Below are 13,709 nucleotides of genomic sequence, written 5' to 3' on the forward strand. Positions count from 1 at the left end.
AAATTATTTTCGCTGCAGTTAATTTATAGCTACAAAATAAAGCATTAATTTATAGTTTACAGGGAATAGGGGTGGAAGGGGAAGTGTATACATAGTTATTTTGGTCGGTTTTACATGTTTAAAAATGCATACAATATGTAAATGACCTGTATTGTTCAATTTATTCATTGAATTTTTCTCATTAAAAATAAATAAAGAGAAGAATTGATAAAATTACAACACAGGAAACAATTAAGAGTGGCAACAATTCAGAATAATAGCTAAGCCTTCTGCATATCTTAAAAATACTGAAAATAGACAGAGCACTCCATTGCTTTCAGTTAAAACTAGCTCAAGCTCAGCAATCACTTGCACTACAAGAAGAGTGGCACTAATATTTATTTTTAAATCTTCTTCTGAACAAAAAAATAGATTAAGATGTAGATTTAGACTAGTTCAAGGAGCAAAGGTACAAAAATAGCAAAAGCCAGAGGTGACATGATGAAAATAAAATACAAAACATGTCAAAATTCTGCTTTTCATAACATAATATAAAAACGCTGTGCTAGCCAACTAATTACCATCTAATTTTTTCCTGAAATGTTTTCCCACTCAGATTGCCCATTTGTTCTTTTTAAGCTACTACTTCAAACACATTAAATTATATGATTGCATTTGTAGCACATATAGTAATGCAATTGGCATTAAAGGAAAAATCATGTTCCGAACAAAAGCTTTAATTAGATCTAAATATAGAATTATAGTGCCACTAGTTGTTTCAAAAGCCTTTTGAATCATCAAAGGTTAATTGTCAAGATAACACTGGTGTGATTAAAGGGAATAAATATGTCACATTGATTCGGCTCAGCAGTAATGCACTAAGTAAATCCTAAATTACTGCACTCCCTCTAAATCAGACTACCAAAAATAGATTCTTAAAAAAACTATGAAATTATCTGCTTCCATCCCAGGGATTATTGTTCTAGATAATTGAAATGTTATATATCTGAACAAGCTGTCAATATATGAAGGTATTGCACTGATTTAGTAAAGCAACTTCTAGACTAGGAAACCCTGTGGGATTTGAGCACTTGGAGCCATTTTGCTTATATTATTTTTTAAATTTAAAAAATAGGAAAACAAAGAGGCATGTAAGAGATGAAAGCGAAATTAGATTAAAATATTTCATAGGAAGTGAAGAATCAGAGGCAACATCAACTTTAGCAAGTACTTGGGTATGAAGTGGGTCAACAGGGAAGCAGCCAGTGTTTGTCGTTTGTAGCTGTACAAGATGGCACAGAACTTTCCCCTTTATCCCCCCCTCTGGAAGCAGACTGAAGTTGTCCAAAGGACCGTGACTGATTTAGACCTTTAGGTCTCTTTGGGTTAGGGTGCACTTGATCCACAGTAGGAGCACTACACAGATTCTCGATTAATATTTATCAAAAGAATATTGAGTTTATACACATCCAACTGGTCTACAACTCACAGCAGCCAACATGCAGCTAGAGATAATTCAAGGAATTCACTACATGGCTTTAGTTATGTATCAAAGAAAAGTGCAATGCAGATGCAGCTACAGATCCCCATAATCTGCTTCAGCAAATGGCAAGTAACATCTCCTATGGCCAGTTTATCTCTACATCAGGAGAATTAGTATGGAACCACTAGAAAAATACAGATTGAAACCAAGCTTTTGGGCATATACATCAGTTCTTTTTCATATTTGGTAGGCATGTGAAGTACTCATGAAAATTTGAAGCTTTAAGGGAGAGAACAGGATTGTGGAAATGAATCCCACTACTTCAATTAAAAATCACAATAAAACTAATACAACTTCATGATTTCCTACTTCTTGGACAGATGTGAAATCATATATAAGTCTTACTGAACAAAAGCTCAACTAATCAGAACACGTTTTTAAAAGCAGAATAGAGCAACTTGGAGAAACTGCACAATTCTTCAGGCATTGTTCTCTGTGTTGAAAAGCTTTAGCAGTTACTCATTGTGCCTGTCAGCAATTTTGTCTGTCACATTAAAAAATAAATAAATCACTTTTTTGCCATACAAGAACTTTTTCTAGACTGCACTTCTTGTCTGCACAATGTGTCCTCAGCTTGGAAATGAAATCCAAACTGTGATCCACTCTTTCTGTTACTAATTCTACAAAGGGGTATCATCATATTGCAGGGGTTCCATACTGCTGTCTCCTTATTGCTAGGGTTCCATACCTTCTTGGTGTTTCTCACGGGCAGCTCCTCAGAGCACTGAGTCTTTCTTCTTCACAAAGGAACCAACTGACTCCAGTTCCCTTCTCAACTAACCAACCTACTCTTTTATAGCACTCTTCTTCTCATTGGTTACAGCTGTGGCCCCTTAAAGTCAGGCCTGTCCTAATCTTTGATAACTGGCCCAGCTGCAACTCCTTTAGGAGTTTAGGGGTTACATTACTCTCTACACTATCTTTATTTTCTTATATTCTATCCCCCTACAACAAAGTATGTTCTTGTTTAACTTCTCCTGGGACACTTCTGGTGATATGCAGTGCATTATTAAGATAACAAATGAATAAAATAAAAATTCTCAAATTCTAAGTAGAGCTTGCAGAATTTCAGTTTCTTTGGTGGAGACAGCCTGTCTAAGTCCACGTTTGTGTGCTTCTTGTTCTTTTGCTATGAGTTTGGGAATCAGAGTGTATTGTTGCCCTTTGTATTCAATATATGGCTTTTTGGCCTTCATATGTTATATAGAAAATCCATTAATTTTGGTCTTAACTGGATTTAAATACATACATACCTGACTTTATAATTTCTGCTTCAATTTGAGTAATCAGTCATGCCTAGCTACAGTTTAAAATAAATGTTTAAACTTTCTTCATCATTATCTGCAAAGCCTCAGAATAAAATAACTTTGTAAGCAGTGGAATGAACACTGCCTGGAAAAATGAACAGAATGGGAAAGTTGCATCAGGAAGTGGAATTAATTGTTTTCTGTTCCCTTTCTGATTCAGCATGGCCAAATATGCTGAGCAACTGATGACAAATTGAATAATGTCAAGGGGGAAAGGTGGAAAGTAAAAAATAGTGACTAAGCAGCAAGTCAATGCTTCAATATATAACTTTTTTCTTATCACCTACCATGTGAAAAATTAGGTGTTATGATTTTTTCAATCTTATTATTGGTTAACATGTTCTCCAACTATTTATTTACAAATGCAAGACAACCTTCTAGTTTAACTAATAGGCTACACAAAGAGCCAGCATTGCTTACCATCACACTCATATAAAGAGCATAGAAGCAGGGAAGACAATATTCTAAGAAGAATTAAAAATCAGTGCTCTATTCATCATACATTCTTTCTACTGACTAAAAGAACTCTGTAAATTTTGAACAAAATCAGTTTTTAAAATTTTCAATTCAAAGTTTTCAAAATCATGAACATCAGCGAGTCACACTTTTCTTCCTGAAAAAAGTCCTGAAAAGTAAAAAATAATTTTTTTTTGGGAAACCAAATATTTCAGTTATAAAAAGGAACTTACTTAAGAACTCCTATAATAAAGCCTCATGATAATTCATTGTCTCAAGTGTCTTTGTTTTCCTTAGGTCAAAATCCCAAGCATGATTCCATCTCCCAGTATGGATTTTATATGAGTACTCTTGGTGCAACCTCAGATGGTTTATAAAGAAGGAAAACCAAAAAAACACAGCTGAGGCTTTATTTGAATCAAGGAACCTCATCTATACAGAAAAGCATGCCATGAGAAACCTAACAACAGTTCCTGTGAGTACCTCTGAAATAGAGATTTTTTTAATGTATTTTTCAATTTCTGAATTTTTGTCTAAATCTTCCATAAGTAAAAAAGCCTAAAAACGTTGGCATGAAATGATAGTAAACAAAGTTAAATGTTCTCAAGGATTCATTGAGTTCACAGTGTCAAGTAGACACACATGAATTCGAGAGAAGTTAATCTACTGTGGTTTCAGCCTTTAGTGGTGCAGTTTCATAATGGAGTTTAAAAGACACAAAACAGCAAATGAACAATGTGCATGTTCTGCAACACAAGAACCATTTTCCTTGACAAATATCCTTCTCTGTTGTTGTGAAGGCATTATCTTAAGTTCTGGTAAATTACAGAGCCTGCTACAAGAAATATTGACACATACACTACATTTTCTGCCAGAAATGGCTGGAAAGGAGAAGACATCTGCTGAGGGAAATGCCTTATGGTGGAGAAGAGATGATGGGCAATCTGTGAAAGGATGGGGCTACTGAATGTTTTAATGTTACCTTCTCCATCATTTTTGACTGACCTTGTCCACTTCACTGATGTTACAGTTTGAAAAGGTTTGAGAAATACAGAGCTGCAACCTGTGAATGAGATTTAAGCTTCCCTGTGATGGTAAACTTTGTTAAAAAGTAACCTTTGTTCACTTTTTAAAGAAACAGCTAACACTTCTTGTGGAGAATTTGTAATATCAAAATAATTGCTGTGTGACAATCAATCCTGAAAACTACAAGACCCTCTCAAGTCCCACCCAACAATGAGTTGTCCTCCAGCCTGGAATGACTAGAGCAAGTCAGTAAATAAGAAATAATTGCCAAACTGCAATATGTACAACAGCTGTCTATGTTCTAGATGTCTGTGAGAGAGGGCTCAGGGGAGGGCAGCGGGCAGAGAAGAGTCATGGTGCACTAAGTAATTTTTTTGCCATGGTCCTGGTTATCTCTGTGTTTAACTTCTGGGTGTCTCAGCAACTTCTTAGCAAGTGAATATTCCTAATTTGCCCATAAAACAGAGTATGGAGAGAAGACCCAGTTTTCAATTCTTTCTTTGCAGCAAAACTCAAATATATTTAAGAGAGAACAATTCCTTGTCTCTGAAATTATTTCCACTAGAGACTTTTAGGGCTTCTTCTTTCCAGAACTGTAATACCACAAGATGCTGTGAGTTCAGTTGTGCTGTCCTAGTGAAACTGATCTTCTGCTGATGAAATCACTGCCATTTCTGAAGTTTCCGAATCAACTCTTCCTTCCCCAAAAGCAATCTTTGTAGAAAGCAGTTGGTGTAAGGGAAACATTGTCTTTCCTGATGTAATTTGGTGAAGAAATAAAAAGCGTTTTGAAGAATCAAGAATACTGGAGACATAATTTTCCCCTTCCATTGAAGGAATGGAACTACTGCAGCAATTCCATTTGGAGCTCAGAGTCCCCATTAGGTGCTCAGCAAATAATTCTCAGAAATGCAAGGTAGGGCAGATGTGTAGGTGAAACCCAAAGGTTCCATCCAACCCACTTTGTAACACTACTCTGACAGCAATCCAGCATTCTCCATAGCAGAGCAGACCTGAGATTTTTGTAGCCTTTAGCAGACTGTTCTTCCCTGTTTCATTGTCACCAGGACTGTCAGTGCTGCCATTAACATTACTTCAGAAATAGCTGCTATTCTGAAATTCTCATCTGCTCCTATGTCAGAACTCTAGAAGGCTTCAGAAACTCTCAGCAGAGATGTCATTATCAAACCAGCAGCATCACAGTCACAACAGGAACCAACATGCTCAATTAGTCTTAATGTACTGTATTTCTGTTCCTAATTTAATAGCCTTGCAACCTTTTCTGCAGCATCTGTTAGCTGCAGCAAGGTCATCAACTCTTTCATTAGTGCTGAATGGCAGAAAGGACAGGCAACATGCAGAGTTTCCTCAGAAAACCCAGTTTTCCTGAGTGTCACTTATGGTTATTAGTACAGATAGGACTTCTTTCCTAGAGAATCACTCTGCCCTTTGGTGGAGTTGGAACTGGGTTAGAAACTGACAATTCTTCAAACTATGCTAATTACAAAGATGGGAAATTCAGTGAAGGAAGAGCTACAACCAAAAAGTTTTTTAAAGGGTGGGGAGTTTAATAATATAAACCTTACCTTTTCAGCAGCAGGGGGAAAAATGTCAGAGAAATGTGTAAAAGTGTCAAAGGTACTGGTAGTAGTCACTTCTAACTAGCACTGTTAGAATTCAATTGCCCATAAGGAATTCATGAAAGAAGTGCAAAAATAAACTAGTCAGTTCAATTAAAGCATCTAAAGCAGTATGATAGAGAGGATAATCCAGAAGAAAATAGGTATCTTCTCTGGACTAATTAGTCATTGGTTATCTAAACTGTAATAAATCACCATTTATTAATCTAACTGTTCAATATGTAGACATAAAAACATATAAGAACATAATAATGGAAACTAGAAGTTCAAAATTCTGATGCACCCATAGGTTCTAAAGAAAATGGAGCGCAATGGCAGGGTTGTGATATGACATGTCAAGGAAATCAGGCTCACCAGGTAAAGCAAATGAGATCATAATTTAGACTGTTTGAAACACCTCAGTTGAGAAATTTGTTGGGGTTTTATTAGAAACAGTTTACATTAATTTAATTAAACTATTCATAAGAAGTACTATCAGCATAAATCACTCAACACTTCTGCACTTTTAACTAAATTCTGAATAAATCTTTTAGCAAATGTATAAGGGTCAAGATTTCTGTTCCTGACATTTCTAACATTAGAAAGTAAACCCAGAAAAAAGTCTCTGTAAAGTGCTGCTCATTCTCCAAACATGAGGCTTTTATTCTTCTTCTGTTTTTATTCTTTTAAAGAGAACTGATAAACTTCTTTGCAGATCCCCTATAGTGAAATAGCAGATACATTCTCACTTTTTGATCATAAGTCAAATAAATTTGGACCAAGACCAGACCACTAAATTATATTTTGTGTCTATACAGCCACACAGGATGGTATATGGCATGCCAAGACTCAGTGCTACATGCCAATTTTGCAGATTAACCTTTCCAAAGCAACTAATATATCAAATTGTTCCAGCCATTTGATAAAAATGTTTTACTTTGTCTAGGTCAAGATAGAGCCATGGGGTTTTAAAAATTAGTTTATTCCCTTAATCTTAAACACATTTCATTACTATGACACTGAATAAGCATGAGTAAAGGAAATATAAACAGTTTTCATCAGGAATCATTCTTATCAGCTACTCCTTCCCAAAGGTTAACACACTGCAAAGCACCTACACAAATAAGGGCTTGGGTTGGAAATACATTCAATGAATATGCAGAGAAACTAAATGTTGATACCACTAGTCCTCCTATTCCAACCCCTGTATTACCAGGCTTGTGCTGCTTTGCTGTAGTTCTCCTGTGTTGTGCATTTTTCTTTTTATTTATGTTACATCTCAGAGACACCAACAGAGAACACAGATTGCCAGGAGCTGACAGCAATCTCCTGGTACGCTGTGGTATGGTACCAGTAAAACATACCAAGAGGGAAAATATACTTACAGTGACATTTTTATGATTAGAATCAAAAAAAAGAGGCAAGGAGGTAGGGAAATCAGCTCACTGCACTACAAAGCACGTGCTGGTTGGCAGACTGAATTCCTTAATGACATTCTTATTAGGTTCTTTCTGCCAAATCCTGTTTTCTTTTGCTGTCAGAACTGTCTGCATTTATAATGAATAACTGCTTAGAAACTACTTACATAAAGCATTGTTTTCATGTCACTGCCATAGATGGCATCTCTAGGCAGATGAGAGAGCACCTTGTGAATGAGTTCATTGAACAGTAATTTTTAACACATTTGTGCTTGGGACAGTGTTTTTATGGACACAGTCAAACTGGTCTGGACTACAGCATCCTGAGGATGAAGACCTCCAGATGTAACATACTCTTAATTTGAGTGATCTGATACTATATTTTCACTATATTTGCAATTGGGTTAGCTCTACAGTGAAGGCAGGCTATCAGAGTAGTTATGAGAGTAGTGAGGTGCAGTGGTTGTGAGAAACCCTCCAGCCAAATGTAAATATACAGTATGCCAATGCCCTAGTGTAATACAATCCCAGTCTTGTAAAATCTTGCCAAAATTACACTGTTTACACAACAAATAAAGCAGAGGAAGATGTCTCTTTCCACACACTGCAGTTCTTACCTTTATGATTTTATCTCCAATGTTTAATTTCCCCCTGGTCAACACCAGCTCTGTATGCAGAACATATAAAGAATACATAATTTAGAGTGAATGTCTCTCTTGCAGTACTTTTTACTGTGATGATGTGACTGATGTGAATCCTGGCTATCACCTGAAAGTTTCTACAGCAAAACTTGTTCTTTGTGAATAATTTTGTGTATAAATGTAATTCAGTAACTGTTAATGGATCACTAATATGTCTTTTCCAAATAAAGTGTGACATAGGTTGAGCCCTGGGCAACAAAACTGTTTTTGAAAACATCTAGACTTTTAAAAGTAAGCTGTGCATAGCATGCACTAGAGTCCTTCTCAGCTTTAAGAAGGTATTACTAGAAAGAAGTTTTTTAACGTGGAACAAAACACGTAGTGGCACTAAGAATTTAAAAGAGAGAAAACTATAGGAGAAGCCTAAAACCTTCAAAAGGCAAGAAGGTCAATCCTAAAATGCAGTAGTCAAGGTCAATGGTGCAAATAGGTGGAAAACAGTCTTGCAGGCTGAAGTAATCCCACAAGTATTTCCTTATCATCAGATATGTAATCCACACCTACTCCCCATCACATTGGCTCCAGTGTGATTTTACCACCTGCATGTTAGGTAGTTGTATTCATGTAGTGTAAAGTGTGACTGCAAACTGCTCAGAGAGAAAAAAATAAGAAGTTGTATATGTACCTCTAAGCATCGTTGCATAGCATTATAGGACAAACTTTCTCACGTGCCTGGATTTGACTTTACTGGTAAGGAGCACAGAATCACTGTTTGGGTAAATTGAGTACCAGATAAAACCACATCAAAAGAAAAAATTGGAGTCTAATGCATATGTAAAATTTTGTCTTTTTTAAGTACAGTGGTGAGAGGGTGTATGATTTTTTTTTTGCCATGTTAGAAAATTCTAGGTGCCATGTATTTCATGCAGTCCAGAATTCACCCCTTAGCCTTTCATAGTAGGTCAAATAGTAACATTACTACCCTGCTGAGAGTATATCTCAGTGGGTGGGTGATGGGGGAAGACAGAACTTTTTTTCTGGCACAATTACAAAGGGAAGAATTGTCAAGGTCTTAGCATGACTATCCCTTATCCTGCACAAGAGCCCTCTTCACCTCTCAAATGCCTTTTCTTTCTTCAGGCAGGCATTGCACAGTATGATACCCAGGCTACTGCTAAAAACCCATGCCTGCTGCTATGAATCTCCCTGTCAGGAAGCAGCAAGGTCCAACTGTGCCATAAGGAAAAGGCAGTGGGAAACCAAGGATGATGAAGCAGCTGGCAGACAGAGGGGCCGTGACAGCAAGGGTCAAGTCCCACGGTACCTGACTGAGGTAACCAGAGAAGGTGTGGTGACAGCACTCAGCTGGGCTGAGAGTTCAGATCATGAGACAAGATCACAGGGACAAAGCTAAACAACTCTTGACAACAGAGTCAAGCCAACATGTCAAATCAGAGTCTGGATCAACAGTGTCCACAGCTGGGGATGGGCATGACTGTGGCACAATTGCAAGGTAAATCAGGTGGGCAGAGCTGAGAAACTTGGGGGCAAGAAACTCAGCTTAAAAGCAAATCTGAAGGAAAGGAATGGGGATCCATAGGGCATCTTCAATCTCTTTTTCACAAGAGGTCTTCTCAATGAGCCAGCCTGAACACAGGCAGCTACACTCTTGACACCAAGCCAGGCAGGCAAACTCCCAGGAGGGGACGGGAATGTGCTGATACCCTCTGGACTTCCAACATAAGCACTCAGTGTGGGTTCTCCTTCTAAATGATGATGATCTCTTGAAAGAAATGAGAACACAGCTCAAGTGGAATCATGTATTTTTAGAATGACTGTAATAAACTTTTAGAGTAAATCTTACTGTTTGCTCTATGGTCAAAAAAGACATGTGGCTGTAAGAAAACTTGTCAACCATACTATCTGAGGATACTGATTCTCAGAAAAATGGAAAAATAAACTGCCATCTGGTTGTGTTTAAAAATGGATAGAGACTGTTGTATTTTAGGTGACATGCATCCTATTTCTCAGTGACAGATGGAAAAAGAATATATACTCACACAATTTAACTCAGACAAGTCTTTATTCTTAGTATTGAATTCAGACTCTTTGTCAATGAAAAACATTGAATCAGAATGTGAGATTATAATTAGATAACTAGTTAGCTGAGTACAGCTGAACTACCAAATTAATTTGGATGGAAAAATCAGTGAGAGACTCAGATAAGAGCCTTGTTATGAAGTTCTTTATAAAACCCCCATGAATCGATAAAGTAGTCATTCCTCCAAGCTTACAGAGACCACCTTTGTTATTTAAATCATGTAATACTAATTTTGCTAGTTCTTGTGCAACCACACCAACCTGCAACCCCATGATATTATAGGTTGCTCCAGTTTTCCTCTTTTTCACTATAAATAAGGGGGAAGATATTTTTGATCTAGTCCCATCATGATAACTGGTGCAAGAAAGGGCCAGTCAGAATGAAGGATGTCCAAAAGAGAACTAGTTCTTGTGGGAACCTGAGCTGGAGCTGATAATGGACTTCATCACCTCAAACTTGAATCCCACAATTGACTAATGCTTAGACATCTGACCCCAGAATTGAAGTTATAACCCTGTGCCTTGAATTATCTACATAAAGTATGAGGAGAATTGGCTAGCTCAGAGTAAAGTCCATCCAAACAATGAATTATTAATTGACTCATGCGGTCCTGGTGTCAAGTAAGTTGCGTTCCCAGTAGGTTCAGAACCTGCAAGGAGTTCACCTATATTATATGAACCATTTTGCTATAGTGCTGGTGGGTGGGTGAAGATTCCACTCATATTTTTCAGCTTAGTAGATGCCATTAGCTTCTGCAACACAGTTAAAGCTGAAGTGGGGTCTCAAAAAATTTTGTAATTTGTAATTGTGTTACAATTACACAATTGTAACACATGCTTACATGTGAATTCCAGATACAGTCTTTAGGAAACAAAAGAACTATCATTCTGCAAATGCATTTTTTCAGTGCAAAGTACAGAAGAGTAGGGGTTTCTGGAATTCATGTTTGGTAGCAGGTTTAGTGTCTCAATATTTATTTTGGAAAAGGTCTGCATTCATCTGCATGGAAGCGATGCAGTTTTTCTTAGAACAGCCAGACAAGATTCTGCCTCAGCCTTCACGGATCGTTTGTTACCAATCTCCCAATCCAGAGTTTAGTTTGGGACTTACACTGCATCCAAAGAAGAGCAACAAAGCTGACAAAGAATCTAGAACACAAGTCCTGTGATAAACAGCTGAGGGAACTGCAGTCTCTGTCCTCAAGTAAAAAGCAATAGGACAAGATGAAATGGCCTCTCGTAGAGCCAAGGGAGGTTTGGATTAGATATTAAGAAAAATTTCTTGACAAAAACCTTGTCAAGTATTGGAATAGTCTGCCCAGAAATGTGGTGTAACCACCATCCCTGGCAGTGTTAAAAAAAGAATGTGAATGTGGCACTTAGGGACATGGTTTAGAGGTAGGCTTGGCAGTTTTAGCTTTATGATTGGACTTGATATGTTAAGGGTTTTTCCAACCTAAATCATTCTATGATATGGTCATTAAACAGGTGCTTTAACTTTGTGTCTACAACAAATCATCTAATTATTCATCTTTTTGAAATATGCTTTCCTTACTTCTTTACTTTTAGCTCATACCTCAAGGAATTAATCTGGTTTCATGTATGAAGAACTTTACAGACTTTTCAACAACCCATGTTCATAAAAGGCATGTTTTGTATGTACAGCCCCCATTAAATTCACAGAGGGCTGTGAATTTAACAGTCCTTCTACTGAAGGACTGTTAAAAAGTGTATTCTGGAAGAAGGGCAACATATTAACATATACTGAATATTGAAGCCTCTGAGTAGCAGCCCCTTAGCTGTTGTCTTCCCTCTCCTTGAGTTAGCTTGCTCCTAGAGGGTTAGAGTGAGACAGTGATATATAAATAAAATATTACTCTCTTTTGCAAACTAATCAGTGAGTAGGTAGATCATAAATAGACATTTCTTAATTTTATCAGATTGAAGTAGAATTATATAAACTATAGGATTGCTTCTGCTGATGGAAGAGATTTTAAATAACATTTCTCCAGGCTTTATTTGGAAACTGGATGGTCAGATGATAATTACCCTATTTGCATTTCTAAATTACTGCCAGCAGAGCCTTAGCTACAGCAATCTAGCAGAGACCAACACTTCATTGGGCTCAAGAGGCAATTAAGCTACTGAAATCTAAAAAAAAGGGAAGCATGAACATTTTTTCAGTGTCTTGCCTTAATTGTTCTAAAGGCTTTACTTACCTTCTTGAGATTGTCTGATCTGTAAACTGGGATGATCATTTGCATTATGGTAATGAAAATACTATACACATCAAAAGGATGAAAAAATCCTCTAACTGCCTCATTTTTAGTGATTGATTTCCAATAATAAACCTGAGCAGGTTCAAGGCAAATGATCTCACTGGGTAAGTTGCAGATATGAGCTGCAGACTGAGTGCTTGCTCTGGCTTTACTGCTGAGATGTAAAAATTCTATATAGCTTACTTCCCTGCATAGGTGAAGTAAGCTTACATACAAATTCTACATAGCTTACTTCACTATTTTCAGGGTTCAACTATCCAAACTATTCAAGTATATAAAAAAGAAAATTATTTGAGGAAGGTAGTGTCTGTGTGTTTGGGGGGTAATTAAGAAATGAAAAGCTGAAGAGTAAAAAACCAAAAATCATCTCAAGCAGAAGCAATACCCAGGAACAGGCTCAGTGCTGAAACAAATGTTTTACAGACAAAGACAATGAAAGTAAAAATCTGAAGTACAGAAAGCTATTGCACTAAAACTCTTCCTAGTATCCTCTCTCTCTCCTTTCAGCCTGCATTTTTCCTATTTGACTAATGAATATTAATGATCTGAGTTTCCAGGCCAAGTGAACCAACAACCAGATGCTGTTGCCATATCAATGTACAAACCCTAGCTGGAAAGCCCCACTCAAGACCACAGAGCATGCTTTTGCAGCCCCATGTGAGTAGATCTCAGTGGTCTACTCACATCTACAGACAGTATGGAATGTACTAGGCCACAATGCCTATGTGACAAACCCAGTCAATATCCCACACCTTTCCTGGGCCCTTCTTCATGCACTCATTTGCACATCTGTACTGGTTTGGGCTAGCTCAGAGTTAATTTTCTTCACAGCACTTCATATGGTATTTTGGATTTGTGACCAAAAGAGCGTTGGTAATTCGGGTAATTTTGCTATTGCTGACATGGCTTGCACAGTGTCAAAGCTTTTTCTGTTTCCCACCCCATCAGTGAGAGGGATGGGAGTGCACAAGGAACTGGGAGAGGACACAGCTGGAACAACTGACCCCAGCTGACCAAAGGGATATCCTAGACCGTATGAAGTTTTGTTCAGATATACAAGATGAGGAGAAAAGGGGGAAGAAGGAATATTTGGAGTTATGGCATTCATCTTTGCTAGTAACCCTTAGAGTGATGGAGCCTGGCTTTCCTGGAGAGATGGCTGAACACCTGCCTGACCATGAGAAGTGTTGAATGAATTCCTTATTTTGCTTTGCTTATGTGCAGCTTTTGCTTTACTTATTAGAGTGTTTTTATCTCAATCTACAATCTTCCCATTTTAACCTTTCTGATTCTACCCCCTTCCCACAGCAGGGGGGGTGGATAATGGGAGGGCAGTGAGCA

This window comes from Agelaius phoeniceus, chromosome 2, assembly GCF_051311805.1.
Source record: "Agelaius phoeniceus isolate bAgePho1 chromosome 2, bAgePho1.hap1, whole genome shotgun sequence".
NCBI classification, from domain to species: Eukaryota; Metazoa; Chordata; class Aves; order Passeriformes; family Icteridae; genus Agelaius; species Agelaius phoeniceus.